At 46.0% G+C, this 25,643-nt stretch overlaps 2 long non-coding RNA genes across 2 annotated transcripts in view; one reads left to right on the plus strand and one right to left on the minus strand.

The window, feature by feature from the left end:
• Nucleotides 1-456: 456 nt before the first annotated feature.
• LOC115942997 (uncharacterized) overlaps nucleotides 457-25,643 on the plus strand; it is a 41,698-nt gene continuing 16,511 nt past the window's right edge. The window contains exons 1-2 of the long non-coding RNA XR_014139774.1: nucleotides 457-509; nucleotides 4,953-5,006. This is a non-coding gene — a long non-coding RNA (uncharacterized LOC115942997). The remainder of the gene's footprint in view (nucleotides 510-4,952; nucleotides 5,007-25,643) is intronic.
• On the minus strand, nucleotides 20,213-25,265 carry LOC145716840 (uncharacterized). The gene is made up of 3 exons (XR_014139772.1): nucleotides 24,924-25,265; nucleotides 23,348-23,411; nucleotides 20,213-20,757 (listed from the first exon to the last, which is right to left on the minus strand). It is a non-coding gene; the product is annotated as an uncharacterized LOC145716840 (long non-coding RNA).

The following is a 25,643-nucleotide window of genomic DNA, read 5'->3' on the forward strand; positions in this document are numbered from 1 at the left end:
GTCATCCACTGTTCTCACCTGCCCAGCATCCATCTCCCCTCTTCTGGGTAGAGCACCCAGATTTTTCTTTGGGGATTCACCCACCTGACATTCTCGGTCTGTCTGCTGCTTCTTTTTTTTTTTTTTTTAATTTATTTATTTGAGAGAGAGAGAATGAGAGAGAGCGAGCACATGAAAGGAGGAGGGTCAGAGGGAGAAGCAGACTCCCCCCTGAGCAGGGAGCCCCATGCGGGACTCGATCCCAGGACTCCAGGATCATGAGCCACCCAGGCGCCCCGGTCTGTCTGCTTCTAACAGAATTGGCCTTATCCCCCAGAGACAGCATTGGGCCTGTGACCCAGATCTAGCCAATCAGTGTATTTCTTCCTTCGGTCACAGTGATTGGCGCAAGTGTGGGCACGTGACCCAAACTGAGCCAATGGCGTTTAATTCTAGGAGCTGATAGGCTGGAAGCTTGAGCGTCCTGGGGACCTTCTTTCCCATGAGAAGGAAGATACGGAGGAAAACAGGTAAGAGGTGTCCGAAGACACTGAGCCCAGTGACATGCTTGAGGCCGTTGAATTGGGCTGTGCCTGAACTCGGCTTTATGGTCGACTTTTCAGTTACAGGAGATAATGCATTCCCTTTTTGGCTTCATGCCATTTCAATGTGAGGTTAAATGATTCCTGACCAAAAGCCAATGTAACATTGCCTCCGCCCTGCTCCTGTTTGTGTACCCTGGTCATACCAGGTAGCCTGCAATAGGAAAATTTCACCAGGAAAAGAGAATTGCTTTCAGGCTTCCTGCGTTGTCTGAAAAGAGCCTGGTTTAAAGCCCCAGCGGAGACACTTAGGATTAGCCAATGAGAGCAAGGAGCCAGGGTGGTGAATGTGTGCCAACAAATAACTCAAGCGGGCGAAACTCTTGGGGTTTTATAATTATGTGAAAAAACCCGAGATTTCTGTAAGGCAGGGGGTCAGCAAATTAAAATTCTCCCAGGAGCTAAGGGCTTCTGAATGCTTGTTTCTGATAATCTTGTTTATATCCTGGGGTAAATAAATCTGTCTTTTGTTCTGTGTTATTCAACTCTCAGCATTGTTTGTAATTAAAGGGGTGGAGGGTGGAAACATGAGTGAGTTCTTTAATTGGCTCTGTTCTGGGTGACACGGAGTAAGGGGGGAAAAAAAGGCCCTTGTGGGCAGGAGTTGGGGGTGGCCTGATCTGCCCTGGGAAATGGTGATCAAACTCTGGGCAGCTGGTGATCAAGTGGCAAAGGGGTGGAAATCCATCGTCATTAGTGTGATCGATGAGCACAGGCTGAGCCTCTGCCGGTTTGTGCCAGGATTCTTCTGAGACAGAAAGAACCTGAGTGAAGGTCTGGTTTCAGAAGTCACCCCCATGCCAAGAGGTAGAATATTACTCCAGGTGGACTTATTACTCACCCTCTACTTTCCTTCAACCATGTCCTGGGGGTTGGAAGGGATGACAGGACAATCCTAGTAAATGGTCAGATAAGCCCCACTTATGACATGATAGAAAGGGGTTAATGAGCACAAATAGTCATAACAGATACAACAGCTAACGTGTGTTGTGCACTTTCTGTGTGTCAGACATGATGTTGAGAGCAATACATACGTGGTTTTTTTTTTTTCTTTTGATGATTTCTTTTAATGCTCCCAAGAATTCTATGCTATTGGCACAACCATCTGTATTTTTTGGGTGAAGACACTGAGACACAGAGAGAGGTTAAATAACTTGCTAGGGGTCACCCAGAGGGTGAAGCTGGCATTCATCTTCAAGTCAACCCGACTACAAAGCTCTGCTTACGTTGACCGCATTACCTCATGCCTTCAGGGAGCTCTGCTCTGTGCTTCTATAGCTTTATTTTAAAACTCTTTAACCAAGTCTCATCCTCTCTCTGAGTCTCAGAGTCTTACCTGTAAAATGGGGATAAGAACACTTTTAGGTAGCAGGGTGCTTGGATGCAAACAGCAGACACAGACATGGGTTAATTTAAGCAAAAGTGGAATGTTCTGGAAAGATACGGCAGAGTTCTCAGAGCTCTGATCTCTTTTGGTTTTGTGGAGGAAACAGGTCAAGCTTCCACCAAGAATCACCCCGTGGAGGTTTTTTCTCCAACAGAAAGGGTGTTCAGAGGCTAAGTAGCCAAAATAACCCCACCCCACCCTGACTTTCTATTAGGGCTGCACGGGATGGATGTCTCTAGCATCAGGCATGACACACAGTAAATGCCCAGTGAATGGTAATTATTATTATTCTTACTAACGATAATACCCAGGAAGAAGCAGCTCAGTCTGTCTCCATGTCTGCTGTATCAATTCTGAGCCACCTGTCCTGTGGGATGATTTAGATGTCCTTTATGAACAGAGATGTAAACCAAGCTAACATATCCTCGAGACAGAAGGATGCTGGCATGTCTTTAGATTGGTCACTAAAGCGTGTCCTAAATTGGGAAAAAATCAAAACAGATTGCATCTAATTTCTCACTGTTCCAAGCAAGAAATTACCTTTTTAAGGGAAACACCATGACTTCCAAGCTGTTTGCAAACAGTTTTTGTGAAGTGTCTTGTCTGGGGCTTGGCTTGGTTTTCTTGGTTAGATTATCCCCGTGGGGATAGCTGGGTTTGCAGAGAGAAGAGGCACAAAGAATCCACTTATCTCACTTCTTCCTCATGCTATTAGGAGCCTGGTGAGCCCCACGCACCCCCCCACAGTAGCTGAGTGAGTTACCACATGGAAAGCGTGGGCTTCGGAGCCAGAGACCCGGGTTTGAATCCTAGCTCTACTGTTTCCTGTTATATAGCCTTGGGCAAGTCACTTTACCTCTGTGGCTTTCCATTTTCTCATCTTAAAAATGAGGTAATCATGATTCACTTCCTAGAGCTTGCCGTGGCCTGAAGTAACTGTTGTTTTCATCCAAAGCTGCTGCTTTGATATCTTTGCATAAATTAGAAAAAAAGGCATCCTTTCTTCTAGCAGATGTAGCTGGGGCCAGGGTACGTGGCTGGCTGAGCAGAGTACAGGCAGGATTTTATTTCCTACTTAGCCCCTCAGCTGCTTCTCAATCTCCCCCCTGCTCGTGCTCTCTATCACTCTCTCTCTCTCTCTCTGAAAATAAATAAAATCTTTAAAAATTTTTAGAGAGAGAGAGAGCACAAGCAGGGGGAGTGGCAGGCAGAGGGAGAAGCAGGTTCCCCGGCTGAGAAAGGAGCCCAATGTGGGACACCATCCCAGGACCCTGCGATCATGACCTGAGTCAAAGGCAGACGCTTAACCGACTGAGACACCCAGGCATCCCCTTATTAAGCTTTTTAAGCCTTTCTCCTATGAATAGACACAGACCCCTGGCCAAAAGGATGAGAATATAACCCAATTCTGGCCAAATCATCTAACCAGAAACAGTGATTGGTCCAAGGGATAGGCATGTGACCCAGGCAGTCTAATCAGAGTTTTTTCCTGGGACCAATATACACATGTTGGGAGAAAGTAGCATTTTATATCCACTGGGGACATGCCAGCCATGTTCCTCTTCAGATGGACTAGGCCTGTCTATAGTAGGAGGAAATGTGATCAACAGGTAAAGACAAACAGAAGTAAAAATGAGAGAGGAAGTTTCTGGAGCCTGTTGCTGAGGCTGTTTCCTGAAACTCTTCCTGTGATTCTAAGCACACACTTGGTTCTCCTCTTAGTTACATGAGCCCAAACGATTCTACTTTAGCTTAAGCTACCGTGAGTTGGTTGTCTGACACTTGGAGCCAAGACTGTCCTAATAATTGAGGAGTTGTTATAAGAGGTATATATGGAAAGAACCCTAGCTCCCAGTGGCACTCCATAAATAATAGTTGTTCTTATTGTCACACCAAACCACGTGGAATTCCCACCACTGTGCTTCTTTGGAGTGAACAGGGAAAAAAAATGCTTTATTAGATTGGGGATGTCAGACATTGTCACCAGTCCTTGATCTCCTGCCCATGACAGACATCGGTAACTCATTAGTGGAAAACATGAATTGATAAGGCTGTGGTGTTTTTTGGTTGTTGTTGATGATTTTGTTTTGTTTTGTTTTTTGCTTTGCTCGGAAATGGTCTCTGAGTCCTACTAACAGGTGCTATAGGCATCCTCTGCTAATCATTTGGAAATGAAATAGGAGATGAAACCAAACATTTTGATTTTAGGCAATTTGTGACAAAATCCATTGCAATTCATTTTTTAAGCCTCTAACCTGTGGAAGCATGCCAATGGAGGTGAGAAAATGTTGCTTTAAATTAATGCCAGAAAGTAAGGGACTCAGAATAACACCACAGAAGCCTAAATGGCTAATGAAGTTTGGCAGAAGGGTTTTGTGAACATGTGTAGGGCATCTGGGTCAACAGGCAAGCAAATTCCCAAAGACAGAAGAAAAGATTAGCTCGGCTCCCCCACTGTGTCCGAGGTAAATAAATCTCACTTCCCTGTGGTGTTTTGGGGATGAGGGAGGGGTTCCTGGTGAATTTTCCAGCCAGAGGAAGGCCTCCTGGTGGAATAGAAAAAGAACCGAATAAATTTGAACAAAACAAAACACTCCAGATTTTTCTGCCTAGCTAGAGAAGTCCAAGATCTGTCACTGACCGCTGAGTCTAGGGGAGCCAAAGGAGTCAAATTTGATACTAGATAAGGTAGATAGATATTTTATTTCACACACAGCTTACTTTCTAATGTGCTTCCCCTGTAGTGAGATGCAGAGTTTTGATTGGGTGCTTATTAAGGGTTTATTTTTCACCATATTGGTTCCTGGAGAAACACTTGCTTATGTAGAATAAACCCACAGACAAAATAACCCCCCAATAAGCCCTTAATAACTGCTTTCAATTATTGATCACTTATTGTATGCGGGGGTGTGTTTTTTTCCCACAAGTTATCTTTAATCCTTACAACAAACTTGACGAAGCAGCATTTTTACCTCATCTTACAGATGGAGAAACTGAGATTCAGAGCAGTTACTTCGTAGACAAGTCAGCATTTAAAGGCAAGTCTTTCTCACACCGATGTTCTTGGTATTTCTGCCATCATGTGCCACAGAGCTTATATTTTTTCTTTAAAAAAATTACAGAAGTAACAAAAACAGTGTTGTATGTACATAAAGTAAAAAAAAAATAGAAAGCCCCCCCCCGACCCCCCATTAACTAGCCCTTCCCATCCCTATTTCCCAGAGGTAACCTATAGTACCAGTTGGGTGTATGTCTTTCAAGATCTTAGATAATGCCACAAATAATACATGTTATTATAAGAAAGTCAGAAAATGCAGATAAGCAGAAAGCAAGATAAGGTGCCATAACTCAGAGATAACCGGGGAGAACATGCTGATGTATTTCCTTCCTGTGCTCTGTGTGTGTGTGTGTGTGTGTGTGTGTGTTTTCAGAAGACACATTCATTGCCTGCCTGTCATATGACCAGCCCTGTGGGAAAAACAGATTAAGACCCCTCCCTGGCCTCTGGGTCCCACAGTCTTAGTGGTAACAGAAGAGTTGCCGCCTTTTCTTTGCCATTCCAAGGACTTCTGTCTTCGTTTTTTCTGTGGGGCAGTATGATGGGTTGGGAGACCCTTAAGAGGGGTGGAGTGTGGACAGTGTGCCCCTTTCCTGCGGATGAGGGCCCATGTGAAGTCCTCACATTTCCTGTCTGATACAGTTCCCATTCTACAGATGAGGGGACTGAGGCTGCAGGAGGTGAAGTTGCTTTTCCCAAGGTCACACAGTTGTGGTGTGGTTGCCCCTGCCTCTCAGCCCTCACGTGCTACAGCCCTCCTAGGAGTGGTCAGTCCTTGTCCACAGAGAAGTGGGGTGAGTCCGTGACGGCAGGGCTGTGGGGGGGCTGGTGTCACCGGGAAGGTCGGAACACAGCCTTTAGAACTGGGTAGATCTGGATTTGAATCAGCCACTTCCAATCTGTGTGTCCTTGGGCAAGTGATTTCACTTCTCTGAGCCTCAGGACGTCTGTTAAATGGGGATCATTATTATCCTACTTGCCTCGTAGGGTCATTGTGACAGTAAAATGGGCTGGTGTCAGGGAAGTGAGCCTATAAAATGCTCAGCACAAAGCAAATTGCTCGATAAGTGTTACCGATTGTTGTTACTCTGAGTGCTTCCAGGAAGCCTTTGATTCAAGGACAGTTAGGTCTCTCCGGTGGGATGAGGGGACACCCCCTCCCTGCCAGGGGCTGTGGCTCTCCTTTTGTTTCTGATTGCCTTCGGGCACAGGCTGCTGGCACCACTGTTCCAGGCACTTTGGAAAAAAACAAAACCTTCTGTTTCTCCAGAACCCTTCATCTGAAATCCTCCCTGTTCTCTGCTTTCCTGATACTAATCTGTCTGGTGCCTGACATGGGGCCTGACACTCAGTAAATAATTGTTGAAGATTGAATAAAAGATGGAAGCATGAAAGGCCTGGCAGATAGAGTCAGTTGGGGAATGTTGACTAATTCACTTCTCCGGGCTTGATGACCATCTCTGTATAATGAGGACAATAACTACCCACCTCCCTGGATTATTGGGAGAGTTGTGCGATGCCATATATAATGTGTGGGGCCCAGCAATTGTAGCTGCAATTTCTCTCACCTCTCCTTTGCCCTTTCTTGGGGACTTCCCACACCAGAAATGCACACTTTTCTACATGGGGGTCACTTGGTTGAGTTGCACAAGGGGTAAGCACTCTTTCCTGTTCTGATCACTCCCTGATGCTTAGGGGAGAACATTTGGGCATTTCACCTGGCAGCCAGCAGCTTCACCTTCAAGGTCCTGTCCCGTTTCCTTTTAGCTTTGTCCCTAACCACTCCCGCCCACCTGTGGCCTGGCCTTCCACTCCCCTAAAGCACTCTGCCTCCCCCTTCCATGTTCTTTTTATACATTAGAACTCTGAAATGGTTCAACAGTGTGAAAATTAATAAAAGGAAACCTCTTTAAAATGGAGTCGGGAGGCCAAGAGGGGAAAGGCTCATGCCCTATCACTTATGGTCAATTGCAAACCCAACAGGAAGAGAGACACTTTGTAAGTCATACTATATTACCCCCGCGGGAGGAAAAGTTATCCCCGCCCCCAGCAACAGCTCAGCCAATGAGAAGCCACTACACTTCAAACTCCCAGTTTCTTCCAATGGCCTTTTTGTTTACAACAGCCTTCCCAATTCGCCCGCCCCCCCCCCCCCCCCCAATAAAAGAGACTTTCTCTCCTTTGTTCTGGGCGCTTGCCTATGGTTGTAGGCATAGCTTGCTTGTCCTGTAGCTTGCTTGGGTCAGCTTCCTCATCTGAAACGTGAAGAAAAAAATACCTACCTCCCAGTTTGGAGGAAACATAACCATATTTAATATACTGATTCCAGTGACAGGCCCCCAGCATATTAGTAGCTGTCATCATCATCATTATTATTTTCTGTGGACATCCTCTCATTTCCTCACAGTTCTGTTCAGACCATTCCGGTTCTCTTACAGAATTTAGTGCAAAAATGGCTGGATCATTCATCCTGAATTGCGATTCTCTTGCCATTCCTGAATAAACCCATTTCTGCTGGTAAAATAACTGACAGTTTTATTTTTAAGTTTAACAACAGCAAAAACTAAATAGGCCCTGGCAGTCACACCAGATGGGATATTTGTTCAGAATTCACAAGTGTCCTAGTTGATCAGTTTTGCTGAACAGAGCAAATTGGATCCAATTCAGCCTGGACATAATGTTGGCCAACAGCCATAAGGGACTAGAACCATGGATTTCCTCCACTGACGCAGCAGGGGGTCTATGGAAACAACAGTGTGACCAACCCGAGTTCTCTAGTCACTCATCCATCTGCAGAGCAACCCTATGAGAGAGGATGGTATCACTGGTTCCATTTCACAGATGGAACAACTGAGGCTCAGATAAACTAAGCAGAAAACTGACTTGGAGAAAATTGGCTTGAAACAAAAGATGCATCTATTCTCTTTGACATGTGGGAAGTGTGTAAAATGTTGGGTTTGCCCCATTGGGAACTGGGATGCTAAATCTGATTTTAGCTCTAAAGCTCAAGTGTCACGCAAGATTACTTTCCCTCAGGACCAACTGGAGGCAGAATTAGAACATGAGGAGACTGCAGAAGGGATCTTCTTATCTGATAATGAAAAAGTATTTTCAGCTCCGACAATGTCTAGGGATTTTTACCAAAAATGGAAAGCATCTTGAGTAGATGAATGATCCAGCCATTTTTGCACTAAATTCTGTAAGAGAACCGGAATTGTCTGAACAGAACTGTGAGGAAATGAGAGGATGTCCATAGAAAATAATGATGATGATGACACCTACTATTTTGCTGGGGGCCTGTCACTGGAATCAGTATATTAAATATGGTTATGTCTTCTCCAAACTGGGAGGTAGGTATTTTTTTCTTCACGTTTCAGATGAGGAAGCTGACCCTCAGAGAGGTGAAGTGACCTACCTGAGGTCACACAGATGGTCAATGGCAGAGCTAGGATTCAAACCATGATTTGTGCGAATTTAAAGCCCACTCGGGGCACCTGGGTCGCTCAGTCGTTGGACGTCTGCCTTCGGCTCAGGTCATGATCCCAGGGTCCTGGGATTGAGCCCCGCATCCGGCTCCCTGCTCTGTGGGAAGCCTGCTTCTCCCTCTCCCACTCCTCCTGCTTGTGTTCCCTCTCTCGCTGTGTCTCTCTCTGTCAAATAAATAAAATCTTAAAAATAAATAAATAAATAAATAAATAAATAAATAAATAAATAAATAAAAATAAAGCCCATTCTCTTCCTATATCCAGCCCTGGGCTAGGTCCCTGGGATTCCTATGTGAGAGCAGATTCCGAAGTGAAGTAAACATTGCTAAGAGAGTCCTTCAAAATAGGGTTGGGAGGATGTGGAGGAAGCCGGTCCTCTGAACTCTCCTGTTTCAATTCTTGGAATACCAGAACTCTTGACTTTTGTCAATTGCATCTTGTCAGTTGCATCTCCACCACCTCCTAAGACACATCTTTCTACTTAGGACTGAAATAGAGATAATGTAGCATCTATTAATTAAATGGCCAATTGTTAGGTAGATGGTCAGTTTAACCCTGTCAGTACTAATCATAATTCTTTCAAAGAAACCTTGTGGCTTTTGCCTTTATAAGCCTTCACTCCCCACTCCCAAGGTCTGTCACCTCTGCCCGGGATCTGAGCTCAGGGTAAGCAGTTTGCTGTGCTCTGAGGCAGCTGTAGGCTGCAGACCCTCCTGGCTCCTACCCCCACCGCCCTCTCCAGTCCATCCTGAGGTTTAGCTTCCGGAAGAATAATGAGCAAGTCTCCTTCTACAGTTGCTGTCCAGTGGGAACAAGCAAGATGCCCTCCCAAGAACCAGCATCATGAGCACAGCAAGCATAGCCTTCCTAGGCCTGATGCCCCACAGCAGTGGCGGGGTGCGGGGGCCCCTCATGTTCTGCTTGGTGACCCAGACCCTGTTCTTTGTCACTCATTTTCTCCCACTGGGCCAGGAGCTGGTACAGCCCAGGGCTGATCAGCAAGTTCTAACATGCTGGGAGTTAACTCAGACAGTCCGAAAATTCTCGTTTAAACTTCACCTGAACAACCGGCTCATAATGACAAGAGCGGCTATTTATTGATACATTTTAGATGCTTCCCATATACAACACCTGTTGGATGCTTTCTCTAAATAATCTGTGTATTGAAAGAGCAGGACTTATGGGGTACAGTCATCGAGCTACTTCTGTTTCTCCCCCAGTTGTGCAATCACAGGACTGACCCTCTCTCTCTCTGTGAATGAATGTCGGACAGACTCTTTAGCTCATCTGCTTATTTGTGGGTTATAAAAACATCTTTGGCAGTTCAGTGATCCCTATGTCCAGTCTGGTGCAAGGGTCGAACCCCTGGGTTTTGGGGCGCCTGGGTGGCTCAGTCGTTAAGCGTCTGCCTTCAGCTCAGGTCATGGTCCCAGGGTCCTGGGATCGAGCCCCACATCGGGCTCTCTGCTCAGCAGGAAGCCTGCTTCTCCCTCTCCCACTCCCTCTGCTTATGTTCCCTCTCTCCTGTCTCTGTCAAAAAAAACCAAAAACAAAAAACAAACCCCTGGGTTTCATTTGCTCAGGCTTGCTGCCAGCAGAAGCTGCAATGGGAAAGGGACCATTCAGCTTCTTGAGTTGCTGTTAAGGGGGTGGTAATTCTGCCCTCCAACCCGACCCAAGCCAGGCCGCCCTGCCTCTCTGAGGTGGGCGAGGGTGCAAGGGGGGATAAGAGGAGAAGGTTGCTCGTGACTGGACTACTATGAGCTGGGCTCTGCAGGCTAGTGCTCTCTCCTGGGCTGCTTGCATGAACTCTGAACCTCTGTCTCCACTGGCACCAAAACAACAAAACCTTTGTGGGAATTAGAAAAAAGATCTGCCCTGCCTTCAGATGCAGCCTCTGGGTGCTCAGTTTGGCTCATGGATGCTGTCTTTTGCAAGTTAGGAAAAGCCTTCTCCTTCTCTAGGTTTTTGCAAGCCCACATCGGTGTGCATACCCTGAGAGCGGAGCGTGGCTGGATTTCTGCAACAAGCACCCTCTTGAGCCAGCCCCTTTTTCAGTGCACTGAGTGTGCATCCGTCTGCGGGGACCCTGGGCGCACATCTCTCACCTGTGGTTGTCTGGCATTAGAAATGTTCTGACTGTCCAGTAATGATGTCCCTCTGGCTTTGGTTGTTCGAGGTCTGTCTCCATGGGCTGGGGGCTCATCATTCCTCTAGAGGGCCTTATTAGGCAAAGCATCTTTCAGATATCCCTGGGTCAGCACTCTCGCTCTCTCTCTCTCTGCTTCTCCTTTCCCAAGGAAAACACTTTGGTGGGAGAGCAGCTGCTTGTCAGACTGCAGCCTTCTTCTGCAGCTTCTTCTTTGCATCTCTTAGATTTCTCAGGCACAAGTCAGATTCCAGCCCATAGGGACTCCAGTCTTCAGAGGATGCAGCTCATGTTCCCATGTGTTCCCCTCTAAGCTCCTTCCACTAGGCTGCCGGTGAGGGGGGCACAGCTCTTCCTGCCCCTGTGGGGTTGGGGAGAGAACAGTGACGCTCCATCCACTCTCTCTAAAGAAATCATCCTTCCCATTCCCTACTCTCCTCGAATTTGGTGAAAGGCTAAGAGTCACGAAATAGTTTGCCAGTCCTGTTGGGGGTCTTGTACCTGTCTTTGGAACATGGGAACACTTGGTACGTTTCACTCTTGGCTTGCTTAGGGGACCCAGTCCAAACTGGGACAATGTGTCCCCCACCAGCAGAAGTTGTCAGTACCCCTTCAGGACTCCCCACATCAGAGCAGAAAGGCCAACTTCCCTCTGCTAGTATCCGCATCTGTGTGCCTGGGGCTTTCTCTGAAGATGAGGAAGGCAGGCCTGCCCACTCCCAAGGCAGACCAAAAGTGCTAGGCAGTGAACAGCCCCCAGGAGCAGCCCTCAGCGAATGACTGATGGGAGTCAGTGTCTAAAATTCCCAGATCTCTCACTAAGCTAATACCGAGACCTGTGTTCTGTGTGGTTTCCCAGAGTCGCCCATGGGATGAGTTCTGGAGCCCACAGTGGTCGCTGGCTTGATCACAAATCCTTACTTGGCTTCTTTCTCTCCCTGCCTCATTCTCCCACTTCCCCTCCATCATCTCCCAAATAAACTGCTTGCACTCAAATCCTTATAATCCTTATCTAAAGGTTCCTTTCTGGTGGAACCCAAACCAAGACAAAGTCCTGTTACACATGACACCTCCAATATCACTTAGCACAACCCTGAGCCTCTCCGAGTCTTGCAAGATAAATGTCTTCTTTTCTCCATCGAGGAGGCAGAAGATCCTAGGGGTGACGTGGTTTAACTGTCAAACATGGTAGGATTGGTATTCAATCTCCAATCCGTATTTCTCCAAAAATCTGCTCTTTCTCCCATACCGCTCTGCTCCCAGCAGCTATCAGCTGTTCCCTCCAGCCAGTAAAACACGGTCCTTTAAGTGGCCTCTAGCCTCAGAGTAGATTCAATCTAGCATGCTTTTAATGTTCACAATCTTGGTTCTGAACCATGTGCCCAAATGGCACTCTTCACTCCCCACTTCATCCTGCTCTTAATCTTCCCAACTTCTAGTCTTAACTTGCTGCTGGGTGCTGTCCTCCTGGTCCTTGTCTGTGGTCCACCATCAAGCCCCATTGCTTAGACTCATCTTGAGCTTTTCCCCGTGGACTGAGTCCTGAGACTCCTGGCTGTGGCACTGTCCATTATGGATGCTGTTCTGGTTGGTTCGTATCATGGCTGTCCCCGTATGTCCTCTCTCCTGTATGCCCTACCAGTCCGTAGCCTTAGCTGGAGCAAAATGAATCGTCATCCATTGCTCAGAATGAGAAAGCACATCCAGAACATCGGGCATACACACTTGCTGAGCAAACCTGAGTGCTTTTCAAGAGAAGTTGGGTACCACTGCTGGGAATCGCCTAAGTGGGAAGATTTTAATTGTTCCCAGGCTCGTCGCATCCACCTAATTTCCTCTAACGAGCACACACAAAGCAACGAGGAGAGGTGCAGGATTGGATGGCAATTCAATGCCTCATAATGCCAGATGAATTGTGGTGCCTGCTCCACAGTATTGCATTTGCCGATGTCTGGGAGACAGTCTCCATGGATGCTAATTCAATTATGCTGAAACACAGAAGGAAATTGTCAGCTCACTTGCTGCCACACTGCCAAGCTGCACCTAGCCCCTGTCCCCGGTGCTGTTTTCCTGCTGATTGAGCAGCAGACGGCCCTTGAAGTCTGAGAATGACCGGGGGCTGTGTCCTACTTGCTATGATTACTTGGTTCTTCAGGCAAACATCCCATCTTAGTCCTCCAAATAGAGGGGGAAAACATAGTGGGTTTTTTTGTTGTTGTTCGTCTTTCCCTTGCTTCCTTTCTCTCATGAAACACCTCTTGTTATTTATCCATCCGTTCATTTAACAACAACGAAAACATGTGACTTTAAAAGAAAATATATTACCCAACCAGTCAATCTTGACTGAGCACCAACTATGTGATAAGCACTATCCCAAACACCGAGAGCACAGCAGGTAACAAAATGGGCAAAAATCCATGTCTTCAGCAGTTTATTATTCCCTCTCACCTTCTAAGGAGGTAAGATTCTTTTCACTCTCAAGGCCTTCTTTGCTTTCTGGGATCCAGAGAACGAATGGGTGAATGGGTCAAAAGAGACAGGGGGGGCAAGTTAATTATAGGAGAAAAGGCTGCATCAAAAGAGAAGAGCATGAACTATGGTTTGGTTAGGTTGGAGAGTTTAGGAAATTGACAAAGGAGAAGAATTTGGTGGAGTGAACTGTGGGAACAGCAATGGGGAGAAGAAAGTGGATTTCAAGTTTTGCCTTGTTTTCTGGAGACAATGCCTCTGGGCTCTGTGGTATTTTTTGAGAGACTTCAGCAAATGCAGTTTTCAAATTATGGGGTTTTTTCTTTTAAATAAAAAGAAGGGTGCCTGGCTGGCTCAGTTAGGGGAGAGTGAGACTCTTGATCTCGGGGTTGTAAGTTCGAGCCCCATGTTGGGTGTGGAGATTACTTAAATAAATAAAACCTGAAAAAAAAAATAAAATGAAACAATCAATCAACAAGTACTTATTGAGTACCTACCATGTTCCAGGTATGACAGATGCAGTCTTTGCCTAATTGGGCTTACGGTTTTGAGGGAAAGACAGACAAGCACGTGATGGGTACACCAGAGGGGGTGACACTTCATTTGGAAAGACAGATAAGGCTTCATCAAGCAAATTCGATTTATGCTGAACCCTGAAGGAATTGGAGTTTGTCAGGCAAAGAGAGGGGCTGGGGTGTATGGATGGTTTCAGACCCAAGTAACCACTTCTGAGAAAGCTTCATGGGGTGGAAGACTACCATTCACTTGACCATAGGTGCCCCATCGAAAGAAACAATGCTGGGAACTCCTCCAGATTCTTCCCAACACCCAGCTTCCAGAAAGCAAAGAAAATGGAATGTTCTCAGGTAAATTTCTATAGTGGGGACATGAATCTGTTTCACTGCCCCTCTGTGGCTGATGGGGCTGGGGCAGGGGAGTTAAACTGCTCCTCAGACCGGTTGTCTGACTGTCAGAACGGGGGTTTCTTTGCATGAGGTTCTGTGTTATGGTGACTTCAGGGCTGAAGCAGGCTAGCCAGGCTTTGTATGGGTTACATTTATTAGGCACCTACGATGTACCCAGTTCTGTGCTGAGTACTAGGAAACAAAAGTGAGGAGCAGATATGGTCCAGTTCCTGCCAACGTCAGGTAGAAAGGCTTTCACAAGGAAGAGGGATGGTCAAGTAACAAGGCATTGACAATATCTTCATGTCCTAGGAGCTATGGCAGTTTGAAAGCCTGCTCCCAGAGTCCCCTGGGGAGGCTGGACGGACTCGAGTTGGGGGCATCAGCTGTCTCAAGAACGGTGTGACTTGAGGCAAGGTCGTTCTCCTGTGTCTGCATTTTCTCACACGTGAACGTGAGGGTTAGAACGCCCAGCTTGAAGGACTCCAGTGAGCATTCGAGATAACCTGTGTGTCGCCATCCCGATGAGCAAGCAGCACGTGATAAGGTGCCAGAAAGGAGGTGGCCTTCTTTTCCTCCGTGTCCCTGGATGAGGCCATGGTGAGCTAGGCTTTCTCGGCCGCTGGGTAAAATCTCGAGCAACCTCCATCCCTTCACTGGTTCTTCCTGTATGATAAAACACCTTGCAGTCATCTCCACTCCCAGAATAGTTCTGTCTCTGTAATTAAAATGCCCACTCTTAAGTCATGGTTAAAAAATTTGCGTCGAAGCTTTTCCCCACACAAACCAACTGTAAAAAAGACATTTCTGAAATTGGAAAAACTTGGAGAAATTTGAGCACTGACTGAATTCGTAGATGAAATTAGGGGACTCTTGTTAATGGTGTAATGGTAAATGTGGTATGTGGAGTTTGGTGTTAAATTCCTAAAGATGACATAAGGTGATGTCTGAGATTTGCTTTTCAACAACTGGGGGCAGTGGGGCAATGGGTTGGAGTGTAAGTGAAACAAGAATGACTGCTTTTATTATTTTATCTTATTATTTCCCTTACTTTTGTAAATGGTTGAAAACTTCCACAAAAAAATGTTTTAAAAATGTTAAAGCATCTCCACAAAGCAACCACATATGATTGGCAGGTTGTACAGCACCTAAGACTAGTGGCTTTGGTTCATATCGTGGACATTGTGGATCTGTGTATTTATTATGACAGACTTTTGACCAATAACAGTGGTGTGGAGTGCTAATAAAATCAGTATATGTGGTAGCTGACTTCTGTGATGACCCCCGCAGTTATCTCCCTCAAGGTATTTACACCCTGTGTGACCTTCTACCTTTGGGGCTGGACCTAGTGACCTGCTTCTAACTAACAGAATACAGTCGAAGTCATGGGATGTCACTTCTGAGATTAGATTATAAAAGACTGACTTCTGGGGCACCTGGGTGGCCCAGTAGTTTAAGCGCCTGTCTTCAGTTCAGGTCATGATCTCAGGGTCCTGGGATCGAGCCCCACATCAGGCTCCCTACTCAGCGAGGAATCTGCTTCTCCCTCTTCCTCTCTCTCTGCCCCTAACCCCGTGCACATTCTTTCTCTCTCAAATAAATAAATACAATCTTAAAAAAAGAAGACTGATTTCCATCTGGCTGGCACTCTCCTCTTTGCTTTTTTTCTTTCTTATTCTAATGAAGCAAGCTTCCATGTTGAATTTTCCTATGGAGAGGCCCACACGGCAAAGAATGAAGAGTGCCTTTGGCCAACAGCCCTCCAACAACCATGCAAATGAGCTGGGAAGTGGATCCTTCCCTAGTTAAGCCTTCAGATGAGATCACAGCCCAGCTGATACCTTGACGGCAACCTGGTGAGAGATCCTGAGCCAGAGGATCCAGCTAAACCGTGACTTAGACTCCTGATCCATAGAGACCATGAAGTCATAAATGATGTTTTAAACCACCAACTTTTGGAAAAATTTGTTATACAGTAATAAGTAGCTATTACAATATATTAGGACAAATTTCAGGTACATGGAAGTAAAGCTTCTTGCAGGGGGCGCCTTTTTCCAGTTCAAAGGCGTAGTGTTAGTGTGGGTTAGTAGTAGTTCTGCTTTGTCCCTTTCTCAACTCAGACATTGGAGAAGGAGGTTGGATTCCCTAAGTCCCTCCCTCCTCCCTGCTTCCTAGCCAAGGGCCTGAGGGAGCAGAGGGGCAATTGGTGAGGGTGGGAAAGGGCTTCTGTGGCTAGTACCGTCTGTCATAATTTGGTGTTGGTACAGTCTGCTTGGCAGGTATTTAAACTTCCTCTGGGTTTGGCAGGTGTTCAAAACTGAGTCTATTCCTCCAGGTGCATTGTGGATTTTGGGGGGCCCCCTCTAGTGCCTTCTGCATGGCACAGTCCCCTGACAGGGTAGAGATTTTTAGTTTCCTCCCGTCCTTGCCAGCTCCCATGCCAGGTGGGAGACATTAGTGCCCCTCTCTGCTGCTTTTGGGCAGGATACTTTTTTTTTTTTAATTCTTCTCTTCCATTTATTTATTTTTAATTTTATTATGTTATGTTAATCACCATACATTACATCATTAGTGTTTGATGTAGTGTTCCATGATTCATTGAGTATAACACCCAGTGCTCCATACAATACGTGCCCTCCTTAATACCCATCACCAGGCTAACCTATCCCCCCACCCTCTCCCCTCTAGAACCCTCAGTCTGTTTCTCAGAGTCCATAGTCTCTCATGGTTCGTCTCCCCCTCCGAATTCCGCCCCCCTTCATTTTTCCCTTCCTACTATCTTCTTTTTTTAACATATAATGTATTATTTGTTTCAGAGGTACAGGTCTGTGATTCATCATTCTTACACAATTCACAGCGCTCACCATAGCACATAACGTCCCCAGTGTCCATCACCCAGCCACCCCATCCTTCCCACCCCCTACCACTCCAGCAACCCTCAGTTTGTTTGCTGAGGTTAAGAATTCCTCATATCAGTGAGATCATATGATACATTTCTTTCTCTGATTGACTTATTTCGCTCAGCATAATACCCTCCAGTTCCATCCACGTCGTTGCAAATGGCAAGGCAGGATATAAGATGGCTTGATCCCAGCAGATACCTTTATCCAGTTGACTCCTGGGAAACTCATGCATCCTTGGCACCTGCTTCCACTGCTACCCCCTCTCTCCTTCTTAAGTGGGACTGAGCCTCACTTCTCACTGGACTACTCCCTTCAAAAATTCTCTCCCTGGTTTTCAACTCAACCTTTTTATGCCTTGGAGGTGGGTGTTGGACCAAGGGTTACAAAACTATTTTCGTCTAGAATCTTTGCAAGGCCAGCATCTTGCTCTGAAATGTCAGGTGTTTGAACGTTTCATTTTACTCTTGGCTTCAGGTGAAGCCAAGACCCAAAGCATCCCATTTTTTTTTTTTTAAGATTTTATTTATTTATTTGAGAGAGAGAGAATGAGAGACAGAGAGCATGAGAGGGAGGAGGGTCAGAGGGAGAAGCAGACTCCCTGCTGAGCTGGGAGCCCGATGCGGGACTCGATCCCGGGACTCCAGGATCATGACCTGAGCCGAAGGCAGTCGCTCAACCAACTGAGCCACCCAGGCGCCCCCAAAGCATCCCATTTTAACATCCTCTTATGCACAGAAAACAGGCCCAGAGTTGCTGTTCAATGATGGTGGTTGTTATTTTGTATCTTCTTGTGGGAATTTGACTGCACCGATGGACCCAATCAATGTTCTTCCTGTATCCACACTCTGCCCTGTGACTTTGTAGTCCCTCCCTTCAAGGGATGGGCTCTGTTTCCCAAACCTTAAATTTCATTTACGCTTGTTACTGCTTTGACCAACAGAACACAGCAGAAGTGTCATTATACATTTCCTATGCTTGGGATCAAGAGCCCCTGCATAATGTTGGCTTTTCTCTTGGAACCCTTCTGCTCCCCTGTCAAGAAACCTGTGGGTAGGATGAGAGATTGTGTGGAGAAATACCGAGCCAGCCCAGTTGTCTTCAACAAGTGAGACAGCCCAACCAAGATCAGCAAAGCCACGTAGCCGACCACAGGGACGTGGGTGAACTCCACTGTATTCAGCTCAAGATGATTGGAAATGCCCACTTGACCCACTGACATGCGGTTACAAATTTTTATGCTGTGCCACTGAGGTTTTGTGGTTCTTTGTTATGTGGCATTATGGTGGCAGGAGATAGCTGATGCAATTGTACAGGGAGAGCTAATGAGGGAGTTGTGTTCGAGAAGGGCCCTCTCAAGTACCAGGTGACAAAGCTGACTGCCGGCTGGACCTCGTCATCTGTGTACCTCTCTCCCAGAGGAAGAGTGTTTTCCTTCCTTAGATACTCAGCTTCGGCCCAGATAGATTCCTCCTGGGCTTGTCAAAACCTTCCAGAACACAGTACTGCAAACAGGGCTTCCTTTGGCAGCTTGTTAGGATAATTGAAATGTGGGTGGAAGCTCATTAAGCTCCACTTCATCAACATTCTTCCTTCCAGGCCCGGGGAAGCTGTGAGTTCTGTCACATCCCATTAGCACCGTGTCTGGGTGGTTTCTACACCTTTCCAGGCAAATCAAACACACGGGGTCCACATTCAAGGGAAAAATGCATTTATTCCCGCAGAGAGGGGTGTGTTTATGGAAATTTAAAGATGGATACATCTGGCTGGGCTCGATGATGAGAAAGAGAGTGAGAATACCTAAAAAAAAAATGCTTGGGAGGGGTAAGGAATGCACTTTGCTATTGTATGTATTAAAAAGCTGCCATCTGAAGTCTTCTCTGGACATCCCCAAGTCCCCTTCTAGTCTCATCTCCTGCTGGCCCCCTACAAAACCCTATTTTATGGAAAGGATTTTAGAACCAAAAATATGTTTGCTCACATCCTGACTGGGCTCCTTCAGTAACAGTAACAGTGATGTTAACTTTTCCTGAGTATATTTTCTTTGCCAGGCTCTGTGCTTAGAGTTTTATACAAATAATCTCATTTAATCCTGGACAGGAAGCTCCCTGAGGTCAGAGATGATGCCCATTTTGTTCCCTCCAGTATATATCAAGCATGTAACACAATTCTTGACATTAGATGTCCAGTACACGTTTAGCAAACAAATGAATGAAGGACAGTCTTGTGGGCTAGCAGTAATTACCCCTGTCTCTAAAAGACAAAGAGATGGAGGATCCAGAACTAACCCAAGCTCCCGTAACTAGTAAAAGAGGTGGGAGAGGCCTAAGGCAGGAAGGCTATATTTTCCAGGGTTGCTTTCCTGACAATGACATGAAGCAGAGAGGATAAACACGTCAGAAATTACCTGGTACACAATAAGAGCACAAAGGTTAGGTTTCTGATGTTTGTTGTTTGTTTATTTTTGTATCTTTGTTTTCTATGAAAGTGGATGTGAAGAGAGGGGTGGTAGAGACCCAGAGGGGGCCTTGTGGCTCCACAGAACCAACACAACCTGGGTTCAAATCTTGACCCCCACTGCATAATGACCACATCATTTGGTTGAAGCCATGTAAAATTCAGGTAGTCCAGTGTCCTGCATGATATTCCTGAAGCTGTGACGAGAACTCCCAGGAACATGGGGGCATGAAATTCAACACACTCATCATTAAATGCTTCCCACCAACAAACACCATATGCTCGCGCAAATCAATCAACAATTAGTTTTTTTAAAAAAAATGTAACAACATGAAACCTGCATTATACAATTGTTTTCAAGATGCAATTAAGATAATGCTCAACAATGCCTAGCACCTGGTAAGTGCTTAATAATAATAGCAAATAATAAGTAATGCTTACTGAGCACATACCATATGCCAGGGCTTTAAACGCATCATCTCGTTTAATGTTCTTATCAAATCGATGAGGTAGATACTGTTAATTGTCCCATTTTAGAGTTGAGCAAACGGAGGGACAAAGAGGTCAAATAACTTGTCCAAGGTTAAACATCTAGTAAGAGGGCTAGTTTGTCTTTGGACTGGACACATTCTCTGGAGGAGGCGTGGGAGGGCAGAGCCCAGAGTCACTCAGAGCTGGCACCAAACCCCAGTCTTTTGTAAGCCTGAGCTTGGGTGGTTTCTGGCTTGAGGAGTCTCTGGCATTCCCGGCATTTGTAAGAAGCTACTGTTGTGGTCCACTGATTAGGAGGGGTCTGAACCCCCTTGAAAGGGATACTATAATGATCTTCACTGCAGAGGAAATGTTACTTCACCAGCATTATCCTTAAAGGGGCATTGTGTTCTAGCAACTGCAAGAAGAAAATCTCCGAGGAGGATTATTTCAAATAACTGTGCTCTGATCAATTAAATCTGGGATTGGCTAGGTTTCATCACACTAGTCAACCCTGTTCTGTTGGCTATAACTGGTTGGAAATCCTTATTTGAGAAGGATTTCGGCAAAGATTAATGTGTTTGATTAGTAATGCCTGCTGTGGGCAAGGGCAGGAGGATATAGGTATGTATGCCATATATTACTGACCCTGCATCATTTATATGCCTTGAAAGGGTACCCTAGGAGGGCAATCACACTTCCCTTTGTCAGAGTTTCAAGGGGTGTACGTCGTGGGTGCAATTACATATTTACACAAAGAAGTGCCGCTGTGTCATCTGAGTAGTCATTTTATGAGTTTTATTCAGACTTGTCATTGAAGCTCCATGACATGACCAAGTCTTTCTCTAGATCTTTTTCTTTTATTCTCATATTGGGTAGAAATTATTTCCAGTATCTAGAAAAGGAAACAAAGTTTCAGAGAGGTGAATGAGCTTGCTCAAAGCTGCACAGCACCAAGGACAGTTTTTGTTTTTTTTAATATTTTATTTATTTGTCAGAAAGAGAGCGAGCACAAGCAAGGGGAGCGGCAGGCAGAGGGAGAAGCAGGCTCCCCGCTGAGCAAGGAGCCCAATGTGGGACTCGATCCCAGAACCCTGGGATCACGACCTGAGCCGAAGGCAGACGCTTAACTGACTGAGCGACCCAGGCGCCCCACCAAGTGCAGTTTTGACACCCAAGCAGGGAACTGATAAGTTATACGTTGATTGATCAGCTAGTAAGTGGCAAAACCATTTAGGCTGTAGGTTTTAGGCTTTGAGACTCATGCTTATTCTTTGGCATGACAGATGCCTCTGATGGGGGCCTAGGGCTGTGCTCAGATGTCATGGTAAACACAGAAATAAGTAGCAAACTCGATGCTTAAGGAACTGCACAGTCTTACAATCTCTCTCTCCTCCCTTCCAACCCTCAGAGACAATTCCAAATCTTCTGGAAAGAGAAAGAAAGGGTCACTGCATTTTATTTGGCTACAAAGCACTAAATGGCAAATTGCCTTTCCATTTTAAATTGCTGGCACCATCAGATTCACTATGAATACAAGTGCATCTTCTGGGGATAATAGCCATTTTTGTGCTGCTAATCTAGAAAAAGGAAATACGACTCAGAGAGCAGGCTGATGATAAGTTGGGTAACAGTCCCGAGGCTGATGTGGTCTGGAGAAAACCATGAGTCTCTCTAGGCCTGTTTTCTCCATCAGAAATTATATTCCATCTGTGTCTTGGTAACCACAGCAGGGAAGAATGAAGAAAACCTAATAAGGAGTCTCCCAGCAAACTTGAAGTTTCTGTGCCAAAACATAATAATGAGAACTCTGCACGAGAAAGTCCCTTTGTGTTAGCAATACGTCCTCTCAATTTGTTCAGTGCCCAAAGCTCTTTCAAAGACCTGCTTCTCACGTGATCGTCCCAATGAACCTGCAGGTTGGTGAGATGGTGGGCGGAGGGGCCCAGAGTCATGCAGGCCCAAAGGGGGGCAGAGCCAAGTCTCCAGCACACAGCAAGCTGGGGGCTCGGTTGCAGCAGTGCATTACTGAGAAGGAAAGCTTGGGTTAGGAGCCCCTCCCAATAAAGTGAATGTTTGTTGAATGAATGCAAGCACTTGAGTAAGATGGTGGGTGAATGAGCCCTTGGAAGCCTTTCTGGGGGCAATTTTGCTGAGCCTTTGCGACGCCTTAAAAATATAAATTCCCTCTGGCACCATTCATTCCCCTTCTTAAGAATTTATCCCAAGGAAATAATCAGATAAGATGAAGATGTGATATGCAGACATATATCAATATTATCTATAGGAGCTGGAAAAGGGCATATGACCTAAATATCCAGCTGTAGGACATTGGTTTAAATAAATGAATCGATAAATATATAATTGATGACATGCCTGTGTTCTGGGCTTTAAAACTGTGATGAATATCTTCTTTTTTGATGAACAGAAGTAAGAGCGTGTATGGTGGCTTAGCTATAGTGATATTGCAGCTTTAAAAGAGCAGAAAGAATGTAAAGTTAAATGTCCAACAACAAGGTTCTAGGTGTGCAGACACACTGGAATACTACAGAGTTTTTTTAAAGTAATGGTGCACATGGATATTTATGGACATGAAGAGAGGTTGACAATATAGAAGTTAGGTGGACGATTCAGGGCAAAGAGTAGGTACAGTATGATCTCTTTCTTACACTCTATATATCTGTAAGGGTATATGTGAAAGTGTTAATAGGGGTTATCTTTGGATGATAGTGGTACACTTTAAAGCAATAATAGTTAAAGGTGCTTATGATATGATAATAATTCTCATCATCATGCTCTGACTATGAGCTCTATGTGTGCGGCCTTGTGAAGCTCACAGAACTGACCTATTCTGAACACAGCACAGGTATTCCTGCATGAAGGGGATAAGGACCCCAAGCACGGGGCTGGCCTAGAAGGATGAGGCAGAAGGGACAGGGAGGTGCCGAACTTTAACACACACCCACTCTGTGCCAGGCATGACATCACCATCATCATTGATCATTTGATGATCATACATCAGTGATGATCATACATCTTCACATTGAATTTTGCACTGATTATTCAGAGTAAATTTTACCTCCCACTCACCTCTGTAAAAATTGAAGCTCAGAGAGGTTGAATAACTTCTCCAAGATCACCCAGCTTGCAAATAGAGCCTGCCTGGCTCCAGAATACACTTACTCTCCACCTTGCTCTATTGCTCAGAATAGTTACTTCTCCTGAGCAACAAGGCCATGGCCAAACCCACTGACCAGCAGAGGCCGTAAGAGTTTTGTAGGGCCTGTTTCTCATTAAGTTCAGTCTTGCTGTACAGTGAAGAGGAGGAAGAGTCTGGTGTGAGATCTCAGCATGCTCGTGCCGAGCCCAGCTTCTATCCTCTGGGACAGGGGTACATTAGCAGCTCTCCAGTCCTTGTCTTTGACTTTGCAAATGGACCCACGGCAGTCACACCAACTTTGCATAACTGTGAAAATGGACCTTACCTCTCCGCCTCATTGCGTCCCCTTGGAGTAATCACTTTACCTCTTGAAGCCTCCATCTCTTTACCTATAAAGTGGAGTTATAATGCTCGTCTTTATAGGGGTTTTCACGAGTTCAGAAATAATATTTGCAAAACACCTGGCACAGAGTAGGCGACATGATTTACATTTTGTTCTTTCACTCATCCTAAAACTATAGGGGTGATAAAACTTGGAATATACACCTTCGTGAAACTAGCAACATAGGCTAGGCGGATATGCATGCATTTTGGAGCCCCAAGGAGAAGACTCCAAATCTTCTTTGCCAAATTGAAGTCAGTTCCACCTTAAAATTTCCCTCTGCGAACGTTTGCAAAGATGGTATTTAATTGATCATAACATCCTCAGACTCTCAGGCAGGCTCTTTCCTCCTCTTGCTCATCACTGCTGATTACTTGAGATATTTTATGTAAACAGAAAATGGTTCCTGCATAATTAGACCCATCCACCCTCCCGCTTCCCCCCCACCCCCACCCCCGTTTGCTCTGCTTCTAGCTTCCTGGGGCTGCCCAGCCACCTCTGAGGCTCATCAGTTGAAGGTCTATAGGAGCTGCTGAGCTCTGAGGATCCCAAGAGACACTCACTGGAGGGCCTGTCACCTGGGGCCACGGAGGCTGCTAATAAAGAGGCAGAACTCTGCACCCTCTGTTTCTCCCTCTTGGTTCCGTCCGGAGCAGTCACCATGCCATTGCTTCCTGGGCTCACATGCCACCTGTTGCACCCATCAGGAGAGACTGTCTTTTCAAACATAGCTGTCCTGTGTCCCCCTCCTCTGACTTTCTGTGAGGTGACTGCAAAGGGTTCATCTGAAATGAACGGATCTCTGTTTGTGGATTCCATCTAGGTGGTGCGTTCTTTCCATAGTAGCTTCCTTGGGTGTACACAATATTAGAATTCCTTGTTTCCATCTTGGTCTCCCTGGCCCCCACCACCCTGCTAGACTGTTCCGTAGACCTCATGGTGTCACTGAGGACAGGGAGTAGACTATACTGTCTCCTTCCTCTCCAGGGCTTGGTACAATTCTGGGGATTACTAGGTGCTCCGTTTGGGGACTTGCAGGAATTCGGTCGAGAACGTGTGGTCCACAGAGGTAAGTGAGGTTGGATTGTTGAAAGATTTGGGCTTCATCTTGAAGCTCCTGAGGAGTTTTTCTGTTTTTTTGTTTTTGTTTTTGTTTGTTTTTAGAGAGGGAGGTGTGGGGAAAGGGCAGGGAGACGGAGAGACGGAATCTTAAGCAGGCTCAGTCAGACACTGGGCTTGGATACACTTAACTCACTGAGCCACTGAGATGCCCCTTAAAGGCCCTGAGGAGTTTTAGGGGGGAGGGGTGGATACCCAAACTTGTATTTTAGGAAGATGGCGCTGGCTGCCGGGTGGAGAGTGGACAAATGGAGACACGAGGACAAGGAGGTTGTTACAGTGATCCCAGAGACTGGATGGGGCGGTGGTCCAGGTGCAAGCGTCTCCTCTAAGCTTGGCAGCCTCTTGTGCTTATTCCAGGCAGATGCTGTTGGGATCCACCTGTGTCCCCTAGACTTACCCCTTAGACTGTGCAGTTTCTGTGCGCTCTGATGACTTCCTGGGTCTTTCAGCCTCAGGGTGTCCTCTGGCTATGGCAGTGTGCTGGGTATCCCTCAGAGGAGGCAGGAAAAGGCAGAGGAGAGATACCTCAAGCCGTGAGGAACAGGAAGAGATGGACAAATACCCCAGCTCCCATGCCCCTCAGTGAGACAGTTGGCAGCATATTGTGCCCTGCCTCCTAGAAGTCCCCAGCAGGACCGAGCCCCGGCAGCCCACAGTAGGAACCAGCTCTTTCATGCGCTCCATATTGGCTGTCTTCCCTTCGCTGTCTCCCGTCCCCCCCCGCCTTTCTCATTGCACCTCCTGGGATCACTCCCAAATCAACTCCTTGTACCCACATTCTCATCTCAGGGTCTCTTTTTAGAAGAACCCGAAATAAGACAATGGTATTTTATAAGGAATGGGTAAATATCGATATGCATTCATTCATTCATTCATTCAGTCACGCTTTACTGTGGTACCTATATTTTTTTTTTTCTGTTCTTTTTTTTTTTTATTCTTATGTTAATCCCCATACATTACATCATTAGTTCTAGATGAAGTGTTCCATGATTCATTGTTTGTGCATAACACCCAGTGCTCCATGCAGAACGTGCCCTCCTCAATACCCACCACCAGGCCAACCCATCCTCCCACCCCCCTCCCCTCTAGAACCCCCAGCCTGTTTTTCAGAGTCCAT

Source organism: Leptonychotes weddellii, chromosome 13 (genome assembly GCF_054177405.1).
Source record: "Leptonychotes weddellii isolate Sample4059 chromosome 13, ASM5417740v2, whole genome shotgun sequence".
NCBI classification, from domain to species: Eukaryota; Metazoa; Chordata; class Mammalia; order Carnivora; family Phocidae; genus Leptonychotes; species Leptonychotes weddellii.